This window comes from Sciurus vulgaris (assembly GCF_902686455.1).
Source record: "Sciurus vulgaris genome assembly, chromosome: 2".
Classification (NCBI taxonomy): Eukaryota; Metazoa; Chordata; class Mammalia; order Rodentia; family Sciuridae; genus Sciurus; species Sciurus vulgaris.
In genome coordinates, this window is record NC_136462.1 from 38,044,556 (window position 1) to 38,064,578 (window position 20,023).

Consider the following 20,023-nt stretch of genomic DNA (forward strand, 5'->3'; position numbering starts at 1 on the left):
TGGTAGGGCACTTAGGGACAGAATGACCCATGGTTAGTCGAGCCTCAGTGATGAAACAGGAAAAATCTCTGGCCTGTCCACTTAGCAAGATGCCCAAGGAACAACCCAGAAGACGATGACTCTGGCAGAGGAAGCTTTACATAAGTCCTGACAATCGCTATCCTCCTCCCCAACTCCTCATCAAAAGCATTTATTAAACAGCCTAATTATCAAACAAGGCAGGTGGAAGAGAAAGTGGGAAATTGGAGGGTTGAATCAAGCTTTTAAGAAAGCCAGAAAAATGACTCAGTGTGTGTGACACCTCATTTGGAGAACAAAGTGAATGTTCCTGATCCAGCCAGGTGCATTGTTAAACCTGTAGGGGAAAGATAGGGAAACAGACCATTTTTTTCCCTCTCAGTCACAAATACTGTGAGCTCAGAGCTGAACTGCCAAGCCTCTAGAATAAATCCAGAGGATTTATTCTCCCAACAAGGCCAAAGAACTGACAGAATCACAAGCGAGAATAATGTCTGTTCAAGTCAATGCTTAGAATATTCTAAGCATGAAGACATTTTATTAGCAAACTGACTAGACTATCAGCTCCTCCAGTTTAAAAAAAAAAAAATGTAGTTTCCTTATTTTTGAATCCTAGGATGGAGTCTGGCATCGAGTGGATGCTCAATAAATGTTTGGTAGAATAAAACTGAAGGCAGGAGCTGAGGTATACACAACTCCATATTCCACTCATTCCCCTACACAAAGTGAATGAATGACTGTGGGCGTTAATGAATGAGAAATGCAGCTGTAGCTATGCCCTTGAAGGGACGCATATACCTTTGTAAGCAATGGTATCATCTTCCTAGTTATTCAGTAAGTCCCTGTTCCCTTAATTTTGTTTTGATTCTGTCCCCTTAGAACTCAGAGCTTTTGTTAAATTAACTAGCAGCTATAAAGAGACAATTCTCTTGACTTTCCTCCATCCTCCTGAAGAGTCAAACAGTCCCTAACCTCTAGAGCTGTTGGGCTCCTGGGATGGTCTTAAGAACTGGTTTTGTCTCCTGCTTTCCTACCCTTCCCCACCGCACCTCTGCTTCCTTCTGCTCTCTCCTCTCTTTGTTCTTTGTCTTGCCCTGGTTGAGCGTGGACTCCCTTTGCTCAGCAGCTCCCTGCTTCTGCCAACTCAGCAAATCTCATCTCTCTCAATTTAGCACATTTACATAGAAAGTACATCTGGAGGGCTGTCTCAGTGATAGAGAATTTGCCCTATCACATGCAAGGCCCTAGGTTCAATTCCCAGAAACACACACACACACACACACACACACACACACACACACACACACACACCTAGAATTTATGGGTAGCCAAGAAAGTATATACATAAAATGTGTGTATGCGGGTATGGGGGGTTGGGTGGACTGAGGTAGAAGCAGGGAGGGGCAAGCTTTACCTCACAAGAGTCCAAAGCAGAGGGACGGATGGCAGGGCCAGCTGGGCTTTCTTTCCTACCCACAAATGGAGACAGGTGTAAGTCACTGAAGGGGTTTCATTTGGGAGCAAGTTGTGCTCCAACATATTAGGTCCCTTCAGAAACACATGAAAGCCGCCTACTTCACAGCGGAGAAACTGAAACTCAGAGAGGCTAGGAGACTTCCTGACCACCTCTTAGGCTAAGCTGGGTACCTTTCCTCGAGGTATCTCTCCTCTCGTTGGAACTCTGTCATAGCCTTTATCACATGGTGAGATAGTCCTTTACTTGTATCTTTTTCTACTCAATTTTCTGTACACTCATTGGGGGCAGGAACTATGTCTTTCATTTTTGTAATTCTCAAGGATAAAACCTTCCATAAATGTGTTGACTCACTGACTTGCCCAAGGTCACCCAGCTAATACCTGGTAGACCTGGAACCAGAACCAAGACCCCTGTCTCTCAACCCCATAATTCCTGCTGTTCTATCAGGACTTTCTGGAAGAAAGCAGGCTATGGACTATAAAAATGCTAATCAAGCACTTGGCAGCTTTATGAACTGCAGGAAGAATTAAAAAAAGAAAAAAAAAAAACATACTTTTGCCAGGTGCAGTTGTGAGCACCTGGGTCAAACCAGATGTAGAGAAGTTCAAGCTTGCCATGTCTTAACTTCACTAAGGGGTTTTGTTGCTCTTTAGTAAGCTCTTTATATATGAAAGCCATATTTCTGTCTGAGGGGTGTTACCAACCTAGTGCTCTCCCTGTTCTGGAAACAAACTTAATAAGGCCCGGAGTCACTGAACAATATCTTGTACCTTTGCAACTTTCTGGAAAGTGTTTCTCTGAACACTATCCCTTACCCATGAATTAATCTTCTTTTGTTGGTTCTGAACCACAATTTAAAAATATTTTTACCAAGTATGGTGTTGCAATCCTGTAATCCCAGAGACTCTAGAGGCGGAGACAGGAGGATTACAAGTTTGAGGTCAGCCTGAACAACTCAGTGAGACCCTGTCTCAAAATAAAAAAAATAAAATAAAAAGAGCTGGGGGTGTAGTTCAGTGATAGAGTGTACTTGGCTTCAATCCCCAGTACTGAGAAAGGTCTATTTTTATCTGGGCCTGGTGGTGAATGTCTGTAATTCCAGTGACCTAGAAGGCTGAGGTCCACCCAAGCAGTTTAGCAAAACCTTTAGCAACTTAATGAGACCCTGTCTCAAAATAGAAAGGACTGAAGATGTAGTTCAGTGGTAGAGAGCACCTATTGAAAAAAAAAATCTATTTTTAGTCAGGTGTGTATAATCCCAGAAACTCTGGAGGCTGAGGCAGGAGGATTACAAATTCTAGGCAACCTGGGAAAATTAGCGAGACCTTGCCTCAAAATAAAAAATAAAAAGGGCTAGGATGTAGCTCAGTGGTTAAACACCCCTAGGTTAAATCCCCAGTATCAGAAAAAAAGAAAAAATCTATTTTTAGCTGGGTGTTCTGTAGTCCCAGCACTTAAAAGCTAAAGCAGAAAGATCACTTGAGCCCAGGAGTTAGAGACCAGCCCGGAGAGACCTCAGCTCTAAAACAAAATCTATTTTTCTAAAAATCATTATTTGTTCATGTGCTCAATGAAAACTGTATTTCTTATGTGACTAGCCAGTTCATATCCTTTGTCCATTTTTCTGTTGACTTATCTTCGTTCTTTGTATTTCTTTATTGATATTTGTATATATTGTGAATATTAACCGTTTTCTTCTTATATATGTTGTCAATATTCTCTTAATCACTTATCTCTTAATATTGCTTATCACTTACCTTTGTTTACAGTGGTTTTTAATTTTTATTCAGCAATATCTGTGGATCTGAGGCTTTATGTCTTACTTGGGAAAGTCCTTCATTCCTATTCATGAGTCATATAAGTAATATAAGTCATATCATTTTTTCTTCTAGTCCTTTATTGCTTTTTAAAAATTTTTAGATCTTTAATCAATCCACAATTAATTCTTGTGGATGATGTGAAAAAAAAATCTATCGAGGGAATTTTATCATTTTTGCTGCTCTTATAAGAGAATCAATGTCCCCATTGCATATCTGCATGGTTATTGCTAGCATGTGGAGTACTTGCTAAGTTGGAAGTTCCAATTTCCATTATCTCCCACTGTCTCATCTCAGCAGGGACCACATCTTTATGTTGAAGGAAAATCCTTTCAGATTAGTCAGTACCCCTATGGTATGGCCATTAAACAATCCTCTCTTTCAGCCTTTGTTTCCTCATCCGTTAAATGGGGAAGTTGGACCAAACACTGTGATCTCTTCCTACATTAATAATGCTTAGAATTTAACTGCATCCTTTCTGGCAAAAAGGCAGTTCAATTTCAAAAGGGGAAAAATTGAGTCCTGTATCTCTAGTTGCTAAAGGACATTGAACTTCTTTACACTTGAAAATGATACCAAGGGTTGTGAAGACTGGCATCCCTTGCTCTTGGATTCAATACCTTGACTATATTTAGCTAGAACTAGCACCTTGGGGAATAGAACACTTGTAATACAGAGCTAAGAACAGGGTAAGGCAGCCATTCAGAACTTACCTGCTGACCTTAAAATAATGCACATCTTTCCAGGAAAAGGATAAGGAGTGAAGAAGTGATCTTCTGCTTCAGGAAACCCTTTTTTCAAATGATTTGGCATTTCTGGGTGCAGTGGTACATGCCTGTAATCCCAGCAATTCAGGATGCTGAGGCAGGAGGATCGAAAGTTTGACGTCAGCATTAGCAACTTAGACTCTGTCTCAAAACGAAAAATACATGGGGCTGCAGATGTAGCTTAGTGGTAAAGCAGTCCTGGGTTCAATCACCAGTAACTGTTCCCCCGGTCCCTGCAAAAGACCCAATGACCTGGCATTGGAGAGTTTGCTAGACCTGCTCTGACAGTCCAAACTTGACCAAGGGTTTTAGTAATATCTAAGCCCATATACCTGGTGCTGTCCCCCAAGTGGTTTTAAGTATAAGTCCAAAGAGAAATTTAATGTTTAACTATCCAAATGAAGCACAAGGATTCACTGGGTGCCAGATAATCTACAATTCTTACCAAACTTCTGGGTCAGTGTTGATTTGTGTTATAGTCAACCAATTACTTAAAATTTTTTCAGCATAGTTAGTATGATATATATATGTCATCTCTGTCCTAGGAATTGCTAATTAACACCCAAAGTCCCCTAAACAACATGCACTCCTCAGAGATTGAAAGAACCTGAGAGACTGTAAACAGAACCCTAGGCAATAAAGATTGAACAATAAAGTGATACCCCATAAATTCAACTATCTTCATTTCATATTAACACCAGAGGGTTTGTTAATTAGCAGAGTAAAAATCGGATGTTTTCACTTGCAAAATGACTTGTGTTCAAGATAGGTGAATTGGCTAGAGATACAGCATAGGTACTCTCCACCTATGCCCAAACAGTAGCTCACACCCTTCCAGATGGTCTAAGGCACAGGTTGTCAGGTCCAGTGTAAGCCACCTGTAAATAATTCTATCACCTGACCCTAACAAGAAGTTTGGCTCAATCCTGTCAGGTTCTAGTAGCAAGTCAAATAGGTACTATAATTTGGAAGCAGTAATCTATGTGAAAAATATTTCAAGATAACACCAGCAACAGTAAAATAATATGAAATATCTGTAATTTCTATTGGCAACAAAATCCTAATTTCTGCTAATATTGCCTATATAGTTATAAAAGGAACGGCTACATTTCATTAGTAGTAAAAATACAGGTTTTTTTTTTTTTTTTTTTTTTTTTTTTTTTTAATCCAAGTACATACGGTCTCTAAATTTTATTTGCCGACTTTTGGGGGGGGGGGGACTATAGTTTCAGAATAAGAACACCTGAGCCTAGTTTAGTGAATATTTAATACCTAAAGAAGCCATTCAAGCCAGGTGCAGTGGTGCATGCCTATAATCCCAGCGGCTCGAGAGGCTGAGGCAGGAGAATCTCGAGTTCAAAGCCAGCCTAAGCAAAAGTAAGGCACTAAGCAACTCAGTGAGACCCTGTCTCTAAATAAGATACAAAATAGGGCTGCGGATGTGGCTCAGTGGTCAAGTGCCCCTGAGTTCAATCCCTGGTACCCTCCCCCCAAAAAAAGTCATTAAAAGGGCCTCACTGCTAATGGTGCCCATCACAAGGATATCAATGTCCTGGCCAAGAGAGCCTTTCCTGGGATCCCAGAATTGTCCATACGGCTGGACTCCACACAGAATCTCACCAACTCTGCATTGCTTGTGCCCAGGGTCCCCACAAAGCCTTTGCAAAATCAAATCTTTCACCTACGATGAGCTATACAAGAATACAGGCAGTTCAATGGGTATCAGCCTGGCACAGGCCAAATCCTTTCTCAACAAACCCAGTTTTTCCTCAGGAAACATAGCAGAAATCCATATTAGACTCTGATATAGATACATCCATTCACTTTACCACCTGAACACTTTTCCCTCCCTGGTTATTATATTCCTACCTTTGCATAATTAAATAGGCCATTATATTGGTTTTCCCAGAACTAGGCAACCAATAGTCTGTCCTGAAGCTATATCCAAGTCTCACCTTTTGCAAAACCCAAGATTCACTTCTGGATTCTTTTTAAAAACCTGTTTATTGTTTTTGTTTGTTTGTTTTTCCCATGTGTTTTCTGTTCCCTTCAGAAAGATTTCAAAGGTCTTCAGGTGAAAACTCACTCCCAACTCAAACTTCCTGTGCTGTCCTCTCCCAAGCAATTTCTAAAGCAATAACTGCCAAACTGCCATGATTGAGAGATCTTCCCCTCTGAGCCATTGGAAGCCACCTCCCATCACTGCTGCAGGCCCTAAGGTTGGTTTCACAAGTCACACAGCAGGAAACTGCCCTTTGTGGGGCCCAACGTGGCTGGGGAGCTGTTAGAGGATGGGACTGAAGAATGAGCTCACCAGAGGAAGGGCGCCCCGCTTCTAGCTCTTTGTTGTCTTTTATTGCCAGGATACAGTGTTCAGTACTCTGAGGGGAACATGCCCTGGACGACTTGTAAGGAGAGAAAGTACAGAATCCATCAGACCTGTGGTGATCCCTGCCGGCACCTCTGTGGGAAGCTGTGGAAGGTTCCAGGAGCTGGGGAGGAGGAAGTGGTGTAGAAGCAGTCACTGGAGAATGGGGGAGGAGCTGGGTAGGGTCCAGTTCCTTCCCAGCCCCCAAGAGGCACTTAGTTGATGGATAGTGGTGCTGGAGTGGGCTGGGGGGTGTGAGCAGCAAAATAAGCCTGTCCCTCCCTGGGCACCCGCACACATGACCAGTACCCCATGGTCTCCGGCACATGTCACCTGCTACTCAGTTCATTCCCACTGGGGCTGGTGGATGGAATTTATTATCCATCATTCTTTGTTTGTTTGTTTTGGTACTAGGAATTGAACCCAGGAGCACCTGCCACTGAACTACATTCCCCAGCCCTTCTTACTTTTTGAGACAGGTTGCTTAGGGCCTCACTAAAGTTGCTGAGGCTGGCCTCAAACTTGTAATTCTCCTGCCTCAGCCTCTTGAATCAGTTGGTCTTGCTACCTAAATGCAACCTGGAAAGAGGATAAGAAAGGAGAACTCCTGGCAGGAAAATGTCCTTCCTCTCCTAGATCCACAGGCTCCTTACCCAAATCTGACTTGATCCCTTGATTCATCTTTGGTTCCTCTAGATTCACAGCCTTTCTAATAAGTGGTCTCCTCTGGGGTCCCAACGTGGGCATTCTTTCAGGGACTCCTACTCACTGCCTTGAGAAAAGCATTAAGGTAGTAACTGCCCAACCTGAGTTCTACACAAAGGAAAGCCAAAATTAACTATTCAAACAAAGGACTCCATCTATAGAAGCTCATTTGTTTCCCCCTCTGCAGCTGGCCGGGTTGATGACTGGGAGTGGGAGCCGTCTCTGTCGCTTTTTTTCTTAAACCTTTCCTTTACATCCAGGAAATGACCCGTTCATTAGCTCATTGCAGTTCAAGTGTAAGTGAGGGACTGTCCCAGCAACCAGCTCATTCCTTGCATTTCCTGTTCTCCACCCCAATCCCTGCAGTGCTGATTGGGCATTCTACCACTAGGCAACATGCTCAGTACTTTTCATTTAATTTTGAGACAGGGTCTTGCTAAGTAGCCAAACTTGCAATCCTGCCTCAGCCTCCAGAGTACCTGGTATTACAGGCCTGCACCACCATGCTTGGCTTATTTCCTGCTTTTTGTTCCATTAAAACACCAGAAAAATTTTTTTCATTTAGGCACTCCCTTTCCAGGGCTTGAGGTTTAAACACTCAGAGGCTATTTCTAGCCAAAAGCTTCCATGTGAGCCTTGCAAGTTCTCAAATTCACCTCTCTCAATTCTATCAGAAGGCTTAGGGCAAACACCTCCAGCTCTGGAGGGAGTCAGATGTTCTATTGTTTCTACCACCATCCTGAGCCCTCCAGTTAAGGAGCTCTGTAGATTTTGACAGAAGAGCTCTACCTGTATACCTTCCTCACCCATAATGGATAAGTTACTCTCTGAGCCTCAGAGAGGGATAATGATAATACCAACTTAGAAGATATACAGAGATTAAACCAAGTATGTTATGTAGATAGTGATTAATAGATGTTAAAGTCCTACTTAAATGTTAGATGGCATAACTTCTCACATTGTTAGGCTCAAAAGGAGCTTTTCAGAATTTTCCTTGGGAGCCCAGTATGAAAATATCTACACTGACAATGATAATAGCCCTGGAGAAGGAGCCCTAATGAGATAAAGGTGGGCCTCTTGTCATGTATCCTCCAAGGAGTCAAACACTTCAGAGACATTTTCAATCCATCAAGGAGCCTCAGTGCCAGATACACAGCAGGTTGTCAGGAAACATTTGTCCATTTACTGATGTGCAAGAGTGAACCCTGGCTGAGAAGCTTTTGGATTGAATTGACACAGTTGCCCACAGTCCCCAAATTGTGGTTGCCCAGGAATAACAGTATAGAAAACCACTGTGGTTTCAGTATGAATGAATTCCACGCCTGGGTCCCCTCTCATCTCAGGTCCTTTCTCTCTGTCTCTCTGTCTCTCTCTCTCTCTCTCTCTCTCTCTCTCTCTCTCTGACACTAATAGGGATTGAACCCAGGGTCCTACACGTGCTAGGCAAGCACTCTACCACTGAGCTGCTACATCCCTGGCCCTTTTTCTCTATTTACTTGTTTACTTTGAGACAAGGTATTGCTAAATCGTTCAGGCTGTTATTGAACTTGTGACCCCCCTGCCTCAGCCTCCCAAGTAGCTGGGATTACAGGGGTGCCCCTTCTTTTAGCCAGATCCCACTGAAGTTAAGTCTGAACACAAAAAGCTAACCTTCAGGCTGTCACCCAGGTGACTGCTTACCTGGAGCCCAGACTCCTACTTCGTGGCACCAATTTCTTTGCTTTGACAATTGTGTATGTGTGTTTTAACGCCTGACTGGCCCTACTGGAGTTTGGCCATGTTTTGAAAAGTGACTTCAGTGCTTATGGTGGTGATGGGCAAAGTACCATGGGCTGGCAACACAGCAGCATGATGGACTGGAGCAATTCGAACTCAGCAGTTGATTCATATTTTATGTTTTTCCACTCTACTGTTGCAGCTAACACGTAGGCACCAAGTGGCCCGGGACACACTGAGCCCTGGGCCCTCTCTGTGGTGGGTGTGCATGGGGTGTGGAGGCAGTGTTTCTCTCAGTTATCTTTCTAGAAATAGCCAGGTATTTCCCAAGAACTCACAGTGGAAAAAGCTCAAATGCAGAGTTGGTCAGTAAAATTCCTTTGGATTCAGCATCCACAGGCTAACTTGAAATGAGCTTGCTGGGAGGGTGGACATAAATGAAGACCACCCAAATGAGACCAAGGGGAAGGGATGTGAGCAGAACTTACAATAGCACAGGAGTCAGCTGCCATCACTTGCTTGTGGCAAAGACTCAAAGAGGGGCGGAGAAGTGGGAAAGCTTCATAGTGAGAAAAAAAAAAAAAAAGAGAGAGAAAGCATCAGGTGTATTCTGATTGGAGGCTGTTGCCGTGGGGATGCTTGAAGCAGGCTAACTTGAAGCAGGGTACCCCGTATGATTGGTTGGGAGAGCACATTTGGCTCACTCTGGTTGGTCCTGAGTTGGAAGGTGGAGCAAAACTTGGGGAAGCTGACAACTATTAACCAAGTCCTAACAGTTTGGGAGCTAACTGCTTATGGAGGTTGTGTGAGTCAGAGTTCAATTTTCACATATGGTCTGACCACTCTGTATGCTCAGTCTCTTGGGGAGAGACAGCCCTGGCGAATCCTAGTCAGTCTGGATTACCTGCTTTTTTCTTAGGATGGAAACTGCTGCTCACTAAAAATTTATTGCACAGATGTTTATCACAGTGGCAGTTATAATTGCAAAAAAAAAAAAAAAAATCACAAAACAAAAACAAGGGTGGAAACAGCCAGAATACTCAATTTTATAGAATTAAGAAAATTAAGGTATACCCGTATTGTGCAAAAAATTTTAATGGAATAAAGAAATCCTAATGACATTGGAAAAGTTTATGAATGTGATGCAAAATGACAGACGATTAAAAAATTGTACATACCATGATACAAATTGATAAGTAGAGGTCAGGCAGAGGGTCTTTCTGGTACTTAATTTTTAGGTAAGATGTGTTCATCACATCATCACACTCATCACATGGTATAGGCAGTACAATATCCCCCTAGGGAAGTCTGGAAACTTTCTGGAAAAGCATAAGAAGACTCTGGTTATGAGATCCTGCTTCGGCAGAATTATTCAAATTCTAGAATAATGACTCATCATCCCCCTCAAGCTGCCTCTGACCTGTGCCACATCAACTCAGTTTAAAGCTCAGTCCTTAATCTTGACAAAAACTCACCAAAGCCTTTGCATGAAGCATAGACAGATTTGCATCCAATCAATAATACTTAAAATTGAACATTATCTCTCTTTCTCTGTCCCTGGGCATTCTTCCCAGTTCTGGCTCCAGTCTGCCACCATGCTCTCATCTTTCTTTTCTTCCTTTTCTTCTCCTTCTCTCCCCCCACGTCTAGAGGAAAGACAGATTCCTTCTATAAAATAATAGTTGCATAAGATAATGCAACCATAGACTAGGGAGATAGCTCAGTGGTAGAGCGTTGGCCTGGCAGGAATGAGGCCTTGGATTCAATCCAGTACCACTACCATCACCACCAACAACAACACAGATAATGCCACCAGATAATCTCTCTCCAGTCCCTACTGAAAACATTGTGCTGAACAGATTGAAGGACTTTGCTAAAGCTTTAAAAGTATCCATTATAGGGCTAGGAGGTAGCTCAGTGGTAGATTGCTTGCATGAGGCACCTGGTTGGAGCACTGCAACTACAAAAAATGACCCTTTGTATTTTGTAAGAGCCCTAAGTTTACACTTGCTTTGAGAGACAAGCTCTTTCCTCCCAGGCTGTCTGGTGAGTAGGGGAGGAAGTGGGTGTAGGCAAGCGGCTTTTTCCAGTAACACAGGTTGTTTGAAGATTGGAGACAAGGTACATAAAACTCCTAGCACATGCCCAGTTCTGTGATTGTGCTTGTCATTTTATCAAACGGTCTCAAAAGGGGCCTCCTCCAGGTCCTTTGAGTTTCCAAGCTTCATCAGCATTTGCATATCAGACGTCTGCTCTGCAGATAGCTCCGGTACTGGCTTCTGTGCAACTTTTCTCCCATCTGTTCTGAAAGGCTAGAACTTTCCACCTCTGCTTTTAACCAAATCATCTCAATCAGCATTGTTTTTCTATGTTCATTGAAAACCTTAATTTTGTATTCTCAGTACTTATTGATCAGCTCAGAAAGTCCCAAGGAAGTTAATGTTTTTACTTTTTATTGTCTACTCTTCCTTTACTGCTATTTATTTGCTTATTCATTTATGTTTTGCAGCACTGGGGTTTGAACCCAGACCTCCTGCATGCTATTCAAGTGCTCTATCACCCAGTCCTTTTTATTTTTTCTTTTGAGACAGGGTCTTGATAAGTTGTCCAGACTGGTGATCCTTCTGCCTCAGCCCCCTGAGTAGCTAATTTTTCCCTTTTAAGAGTGATGAAGGTCTGGGCTGGAAGCAAGCCACCTGTTGCTCGGATTTAGCCATGTCTGGTCTGTGCAGAAGGTTGGTGCGGAGGTCTGTCAGGAAACATCCATACGCGGAACCTGAAATTGGAAGACACAAGTTGTAACTTGACTTCTAGGGGGAGGAGTATTTTTTGAGTACCAGCTAGTGAATGCCTTTCTAATTGTTCCTCACTCAATACCCTGTGGGTGTGAGTAAATCCTAATCACATGAAACAGGAAGGGGACTTGAGTGGTGGAAAGCTGAAGTAGACACAGCCACACCAAATTTCTGTGAAATATTGAGGATGTTTTACAAATAGTACTCTGGAGAAAAGTATAAGTGAATAATCCCCAATGCACAGCGTCATGTGGGACATGTGTCAAAGAGGCAGCTAAGGGATGCTTTCTGCTTCAGCAGGTGGATTTTCCTCAGAAGAGGCTCAGTGAGGTGGCTAAGCAGAGAGACAGCAGGCCACTTGGATGGGCAGTGGTGGATGTCTAACGAGTATCTAAAGGTCAGGAAGTGGTAGCTGCAGTGGCCTCAATGCTGTGGATTCAGCATTGACATCACTGACTTTAGGCAGGAAGCAGCACCATTAGCTCAAGACATTAGCACTTTACACAGTAGGCACTGCACAAAGGTAGGAGAGGGCTCAGCATCAGACAGGACCAGCAGAAATAAGAGCAGAGGAGGAGGAGGATGGTGGAAAAGCCAAGTGAAGTATTAGATTTGGTAGCTAAGAAAACTGGTCAACAAAAGGACCTGAGACAACCCTGAAGACTTGTAGAAAAGTTGGAGAGGAACTCTAAGGAATGACTCAGTTTCCAGAAACTTTTCTGATAGAGGCTAAAGCGATAGCTGCAATGTATTGAGTGGTTGACATTAAACATTGTTTCATTTTCCTACCAATCCAAGAGGTAGATAATAATAGCCTCATTTTACCAATGAGGCAGGAAGAGATTTGAGAAGGCAAATAACTTAAAAGGGGTCATATGGCTTTTGCTTCTAAAGTTAGTGCTCTACCATTACGTTGTAGTCTCCAAAGAGGATCAGAACTTAGTCAACAAATTCACTCAACATTTAGGGCATGTCTACTATATCCCAGGCACCATTCTAATGCCCTACTATACAACCATGAACAAAATATACAAAATCCCTGCTCAAGTTAGGTTTCAAGACTGAATATTATTGAAATCATAGCCCTTATGTTGTTCCAGACTAAGCTGACCTTGGACATGTGGGTTACATAAAGAAACTTGAATAATTCTGAAGCTTGAGATAACTTGGATTCCTGGTACATCCATTACTCAGCCAGGCTCAGGGCCAGCTGCCAACATCTCCCCCACCACTTTTCTGTACATAATCTTCTCCATTACATTGATTTAGGAGAAGAAATGCAGTTCACTTAACTTCTGTTCCAAAGAATGAGAAGAACTTGTACTGGAGAGCAGTTAAGGACAAGGGAATCAGAATGCCTCACCCAAGGACAGAAATAGAGGGCACAATACTTCTGACGATTGCTGATGCCTATGCAAGATGTGTTGCATTTAGAAACAGCATCTACCCATATAGCTTACACACAATCAAGCCCCAACCATGTCCCTTAGAACAGATGGGAATCCAAGATAGGCAGGTCAAGAGCATTGTGGATATATTTATACGACTGACGCTGTGGGAATGAATATTGGCAAGGTGAACTGGTGAGAGCCAAACTTAACACCATTGCTAGAAGCTTTCTGTAGGATGCATGGAATCATGATGTAACTACCATTTTAAGTCTATAACATGGAAAGTATAGCATAGTGATTTAGAGTAGAAACTCCAGAGACAAATGACCTGAGTTTTAATCCCTGTAAGACCTCTTACCAGCTATGGGACCTTGAATAAGCGATTAAGTGATTTAATTTTCCTTTGCTTCACCTTCCACATCTATACAATGGAGATACCTTACAGGATTATTATAAGGATTAGCAAAATGTAGTGGCTATTATGATTACAGTAAGATTCTTTGGATCATTCTTTGGTCATGACTGATATGTTCTATGTTTACTAAATTCTATTTCATTTTCCCTCTTTCAGGGTAGAAAGGAAAGTGATAAATTTCACAGATCCTTTCACTTATGACTAGGTTTTAGTCAGTGGGTTCTTGGTTGAAATGAGGTAAATCAACCATAGTCTTAGCTCTTATAAGCATCTTACAGTTTTCTTTCCCCTGTATAACACCCCTGGAAGCCACAGGATGCAATCATATCAATCCAAGATGGTGGAACCTCCATCAGCCTGGGTCCCTAAGACTATATGAAACAGAGCCTATGACCCACACTATCCTTATCCACATTGGACATATAGCTTGAGCAAGAAATAAATGTTTATTCTATCAAGCCACTGAGATTTAGAGGTTGTTACTACAGCATAAGCTCCCTATCATTTGCCATGGAGGAAGGTCAAGGTTAGTATCCACCCCTTTCCTTTAGGGTCCATTGTTATTAGGAAAGTGTGCACTGGGAGACGTTTAATGTTTGGCCAATTTCCCCTCTCTCCTCCCAAGCCACACTGTCCCTCCATTTTTCTTGGGGAGCTGTCTTGTTGAAATATTATTTTCTATAACCCTTTAAATTCCTTAAGAGCCAGGTTTTCTGATCAACCTGGAGCATGAAGGTTTCTCCTTTTAAACCCCTAAACTTGCCAGGCATGGTGGCACACGTTTGTAAAACTAGTGGTTTGGGAGGCTGAGGTAGTAGGATCACAAGTTTAAAGCCAGCCTCAGCAAATCAGTGAGGCTCTTAGCAATTCAGTGAGACCCTGTCTCAAAATAAAAAATAAAAAAGGACTGCCCATGTGGCTCAATGGTTAAGTGCCCCTGAGTTCAATCCTGGTATCCAAGTAAATAAACAAAGAAACAAACAAACCCCTAAACTTTTTAAGATCCATGGATTCTTTCAATACTACTAAAAACAACCTATTTTTTTTTTGATTGGTTCTTTTTAGTTATACATGACAGCAGAATCCATTTTAATACAATTATACAAGCATGGAATGTATCTTATTCTAGTTAGAGTCCCATTCTTTTGGATGTACATGGTGGTGGGATTCACTGTATAGTTTCCAGATATGTACATGGGAGCAACCCATATCTTTTAAGAAGAGATAAAATACTCTCCCGACCTTCTCAAGCAGGATCTCAGCAGAAAGTCTCACTGCTGTTTTCCCAAATGCCGTACTCATTCGTTCTACTACACCCTCAATCATCAAGTTTCCTTCTTGTCAGTCAATCTGGCTTCAGCCTCCCTAAAGTATGAAGTCTGCTTAAAGTACTAAAGTTTCCCCTTTCTAGAATTTCATTATGCTTATAATTAACATCAGCACTTAGCAATACATGACCTTGTTTGGGGGACTCACAGTTTCATCACTCTCGTGAGATTAAGGGCAAGGGTCTTCTTTAAGATGCCCACAGGGCCTAAGGCAGAGTTAAGCCTTCAATAGGTGGTCTACACACACTTACTGAATCAAACTTCTAGGCATCATATAGAAGCCCAGGCTTGCCACATTCTTGGCCCCTTCCTACCAGAACAGGTCTATGGGTAAAGTACGGTGGCTGATAATGCTCCCTCTCACCTTCAGGCCTGGAGGAATTATATTTTTCTTCATGCTCATTAGGAAGGCAGACATGTACGTTGTGGGGTAGTGAGCTGGAAAGGAGCATGAGGACCAGGGAGTAGATGCAGCATTTGTTTCTCCTTCCTTACATATTGCTTAGTAAATACAGTTAAAGTTTTTTCATAAACTTGGTGTGTGTCTTACCTCTATAGGTAAGCGATGGAGTTAGTTCTCTGAGGACAGTAACCATGTTTTCTGTAGATCAAATATTGAGAATCTCTTTAAATGAAACAAGACCCAGAGATAAGAACTTATATACATGTATTTAAAATTCTTAAAAATTAAAATTAAACTCTATACACTCTATTTTAAATTATTGTCTTAATTGCTTTTCATAATAATCAGAGTTTGAAACACTTAATTCAGGATTCACTCCACTGCCCAACTAAAGAGGCTTGAAAATGCCCCCTTGAGAATTTTCTTTTGTTTTTTTTCTGCACACCCAGCAACAATTTCTCTCACTTGAAATTTAGTCGTGAGCACAACTCAGTGTCCACTGGTAAGAGCTGGCAACTTGCAAGTGCTACTAATCTTGGCTGGTGTTATTTACAAGGAGAGACACAGCTTCCTGTTTCCTTAGCCACAGTGGCGGCAGAGTTGTTTGTACTCTTAAGCTCCACCTCGAGACAAGCAGGAAATGATCACTGACTGAGAACCCTTTATCCAGGGCACCACTTAAGCCCCCAGACTCCAGAATTTAAAGATTCATACTTTCTCTGGTTAATCTTGGCTGGGGCCCAAGTCCTGGAACCACACCAGCCATCTGGCTTAACAGGAAGCTATTGAGTGCTGCCGGGAGGTGTGGGACACGGGGCTAAGAGGTGAGTCAGACTTTCCAGGCAGAACCAAACTGGTCCTAGGGCAAGACAAGGAGGGTGACCTGTCCTTTTCTGTCCCTTTCCACTTTCTGTCGGGGAAGCCCCAGGCTGCTTTGCCTCAGCTTTCTCCAACCAATCCTCTCCCTCCTTCCACCTTGGTAGGGTGGCCAACATTCCCGCATTCCTGGATCAAGGGGATTCCCAAAATGCTGGACTTTTAATTTGAAAACCAGAAAAGTCCTGGGCAAACCGGGACAGTTTGGTCACGTTAGGCCTCTAGGACTCTGTTCCTAGTTCTTCCCAGCTCTGCAATCTCCCTAGGGGTTTCACCAATTCCACAGCTTCCACCAGCCTTTGCTGCGTCCTTCCCTCCTGGATCCTCACCTATAGTTCCTCCAGTGCTAGACTGCGCTCGAGCCAGCAGGCTATGCTGCTATTTGCGCATCTAACCTTAAAATTCCATGGGCTCTAAAGCCCATCTCACCCCCCCAGCCTCCAACCCGGAAACCACTCATCTCCCAGCGTTTCCGCTCTTGTCAACATATCATCATTGTCCCAGTTGTTCAAGATTTATTCATTCATATTCGAGAACCTACTTGGTGACAGGTTCTGCCCTAGATGCTGGGGACTCAGCAGTGAACAAAAGTCACTGCCCTCCTGGAGCCTGCCTTCTAGTCAGGAGAGACCGAAATCTATACATAGTTAACCAGGTGTTAGGTACTAAAGAGAAAAAAATCAGGTGTAAGAAGTGCAGAGGGTGAGAGATGCACCGATAGGTGAGGAGCCCTCAGGGGGCCTCTGGAGTCTGAGTGTCCCAGACAGAGGACACAGCAAGTTCAAAAACCAGTGTAGCTGGGCAGACAGGGCACAGGAAAAGATGATAAGTGACAACTCAGGGACAAAACAGGGGGGTAAGCCCCCATAGGGCGGCCGGATGAAAGCATGTTGACTCCTTTGCCCCTAATCTTTCACCAAACCATGATCATGCCACCCCTCCGTGTCTCCCCTCTCCATCCCTGTAAGCTCCACCTCATGAAAATGCCTATTACTTCTCACTTGACTTCCTGAGTGGTCCTCTTGCCTCTGGACTCCCCCTACTCTAATCCTACGCACTAGTATCTTGAGCCCAGTTCTGACCATCATCTTCATCAGATTATTAGCACACATTTATGTAGTTCTGAATTAAAGTGTCCTTAGAAAGGATGAGGGTCAACACAGAGAATGGGTTCCCACAGCCTCCCAGCATGCTGTGGACAGAAATAGACAGAACTGTCAAAAGGGTGTGTTAAACATGTCAGGATTCTGTTTCTATGCCACAATGTAAAAATGGCAAAATTTTTCATCCATATAAAAAATAGAGGCTTTAGTCACAACCCCTTCGGTCGCCAGTAGCAGACCCCAAATCAAACTGTCTTTAAAAAGGTAATATGTTAGTTCATGTGAGTAAAAATTCTACCTCTTTAGAAATGACTGGTTCCAGGTGCTCAGCCAGGGCAACCCAAAATCTATGTCTCTTCAGCTCTTGCATCTGCTTCTTTTCTGTTGTCCTTTCTTTTCGGGCAGACTGTCACAAGGTGGTAAGGATGCCTGGCATTGGCTTTGACTTTTATTCTCTTAGCATTGCAACTCTAGTGGAAAAGGTGTGCCTATGTCAGTAAAAGGCTGACTCTCACTGACCCACTCCAGATAAAGGGCTTGTCCCTCAACCAATCACCAGCACTGTGGGTAGCCTGGCCTGGTTATATACCCTCACCTGGAGCTAGGGGATGAAGCCAACCTTACCTCAACTATATGGCAAGAGAGAGAAGATGGGTGATTTCCTGTATTAGTCCATTTTGCTGGTTATAATCAAACACCTGAGGATGGGTATACCTTTATAGGGAACAGATATTTATTTTATTCAGCTCACAGTTCTGAAGGTTGAAGGGCTCCCAACTGGTGATGGCTTCTTGCCGGCAGAGTGCCACGTGTACAGGGCATCACATGGCAAGAGACAGGGAGCATGCGCACACATGTGTGTCCTCTGGTCTCTCTTCTTATAAAGCCACCAGGATTCAATCATGAGGGGTTCACCCTAATGACTTCATCTAATCCTAATTACCTCCCAAAGGTCCCACCTCTAAATACCATAGTCAGATTAAATTTCTACCCTCTTTATACCTCACAAGGGGGATTAAATTTCAACACATGAAACTTTGGGTGACCCACTCAAACCATATCCAAGTCATAGCATTCCCAAAGGACTATTTGGCATTAAGGATGGGGAAATTGGTAAGCAAAAACAAGTGTCCCCAATCAAAGGTTAGGAGCACATCTGGTGAACCCAAACACTTCCAAGCATGCCACAGGCTTCCACCCTCAAAACCCATTAGTCAGTTGTGTCTGTATTTGACTACTTCAATGATGCTCTTGCTCCAACATCAGGAATGGCTCCTCACTACTGCCTCCTTGCCAGTCATCTCTCTTCCTTCCCTGAGTTGCTTGTTGATGAAAAGGGTCTTTTTCAGAGAGCAAGATTTCAATAAGTTTCAGTTATTACAAACACACTGTGGTCATGGGCACAAACAGTACTATGTACCCGTAAATTTTACCTACTCATACAATAATCTTACCTCATGAAGTAGGTACGATTATTCCCATTTTACATATGGGGAAAGTGAGGCACAGACAGACATGCCAACTCACTTGCCTACTGTTTCACACAAGTAATACATGGAGGATCTGGGATTTGAACCAGAGCTCTCTGTCTCCTCAGCCCTGTTATAAACCTGCAGAGTTTTCAGTTTCTGTGAAGAGGGACGGCGGGGGGGCTCTCAAGTCACCTGAAACTCACCAGTGGCCAAGTCTGTCTCCTAAGCGAACAGGTTGCTCATTCTTCTTTAGGAGACAGAAAACTGGAGCAGAACCAGGATTGGTGACTGCATGTTGGAACACTCAGAAGGGGAGAGGAAGTGGCGGTGGGCGGCCTCCTGCCATGCCCTCCTCTCAAAGATCCTTCCACCAGGCTACCGCCCACCTTCGGAAACAAGTCTTTGTGGTTGGAAAGGTGTCGGTGTAAAAATAACCAGGCCGATCTTACTCAGGCCTGCTCCCCGCGCTGTGCGGGGAAGGTCTGCAGCCCCGGCCCACCCACGCACCCGCGCCTGCCTGTCCAGCGCAGCCGGGAAGCCTCGGCCAGGCCCTGCGCACTCGGCTGCCGGCCAAGCAGAGAGCCTGAGACCTAGTGTTGGGTTCTGAGCAGCGCCCACCGGTCCGGCCCCCATCCCCAACCCTGACCCCCGCCCCCGAGGGGCTGGTCCCATCCCCTCTCAGCAGACAGCTTTCAACTCACGTCTATGGCCAGCCCTATCCTGAGAAGGCCTAATGTGGCCATGTGAAGTCACAAATGGAGAATAAGGATACAGGTGTGTGTTTTTAAAGGAAATAGGCCGGCCTGGTGCTCTGCCAGGGCTCGAAGCTTCTGTAAACAGTGAACGGGGAGCTAATGGGCTGCACTCTCTGAGGGAGCCACAGGCCCTAATGAATCTGGCTCCAAGCCCAGCTCCCCTGCGCTGGACCTTGGGGACTGGAGAAGGAGGAGTCTCCGAGGATAGAAATAGGGAGGCAGGAGTTGAGGTTACCAAGTGACAGAAGTTGGTCCAAAAGGAGCTCCTGATGCCCCAGAGCCAAGTTAGTGCCCGGGGAGTGAGGGCTTGCCTGAGCCTTGAGTTTTAATGATCATGTAGGTCAAATAGATGATATGAGATAAAATCTTGGCTTGAGGAAGATCATTATTTACTATATTTTATCCAGGATATTCAGGTTTTACAGTGGGAGAGTGTTTTGGAATATTCAGTCCACCATATTGATGGAAAGCTAAGCCCAAAGAGTCTCCTTGACATTTTAAAATGTATTTTAAACTTTTCATATGGAGTGTTTTCCCACCCCCACACTGGGATTATTGTAGAGCAAAACCCAAATATCAAATCATTTCACCCAAAAATATTCCAGTAAACATCCCTA

General features: G+C 43.5%; 1 protein-coding gene across 1 annotated transcript in view; it reads left to right on the forward strand.

The window, feature by feature from the left end:
• LOC306653989 (uncharacterized protein) overlaps positions 1-19,276 on the forward strand; it is a 94,572-nt gene extending 75,296 nt beyond the window's left edge. The window contains exons 6-7 of the mRNA XM_079127198.1: positions 6,137-6,523; positions 18,912-19,276. The gene's annotated coding sequence lies outside the window, so the exon portion shown is untranslated. The remainder of the gene's footprint in view (positions 1-6,136; positions 6,524-18,911) is intronic.
• Positions 19,277-20,023: the final 747 nt, after the last annotated feature.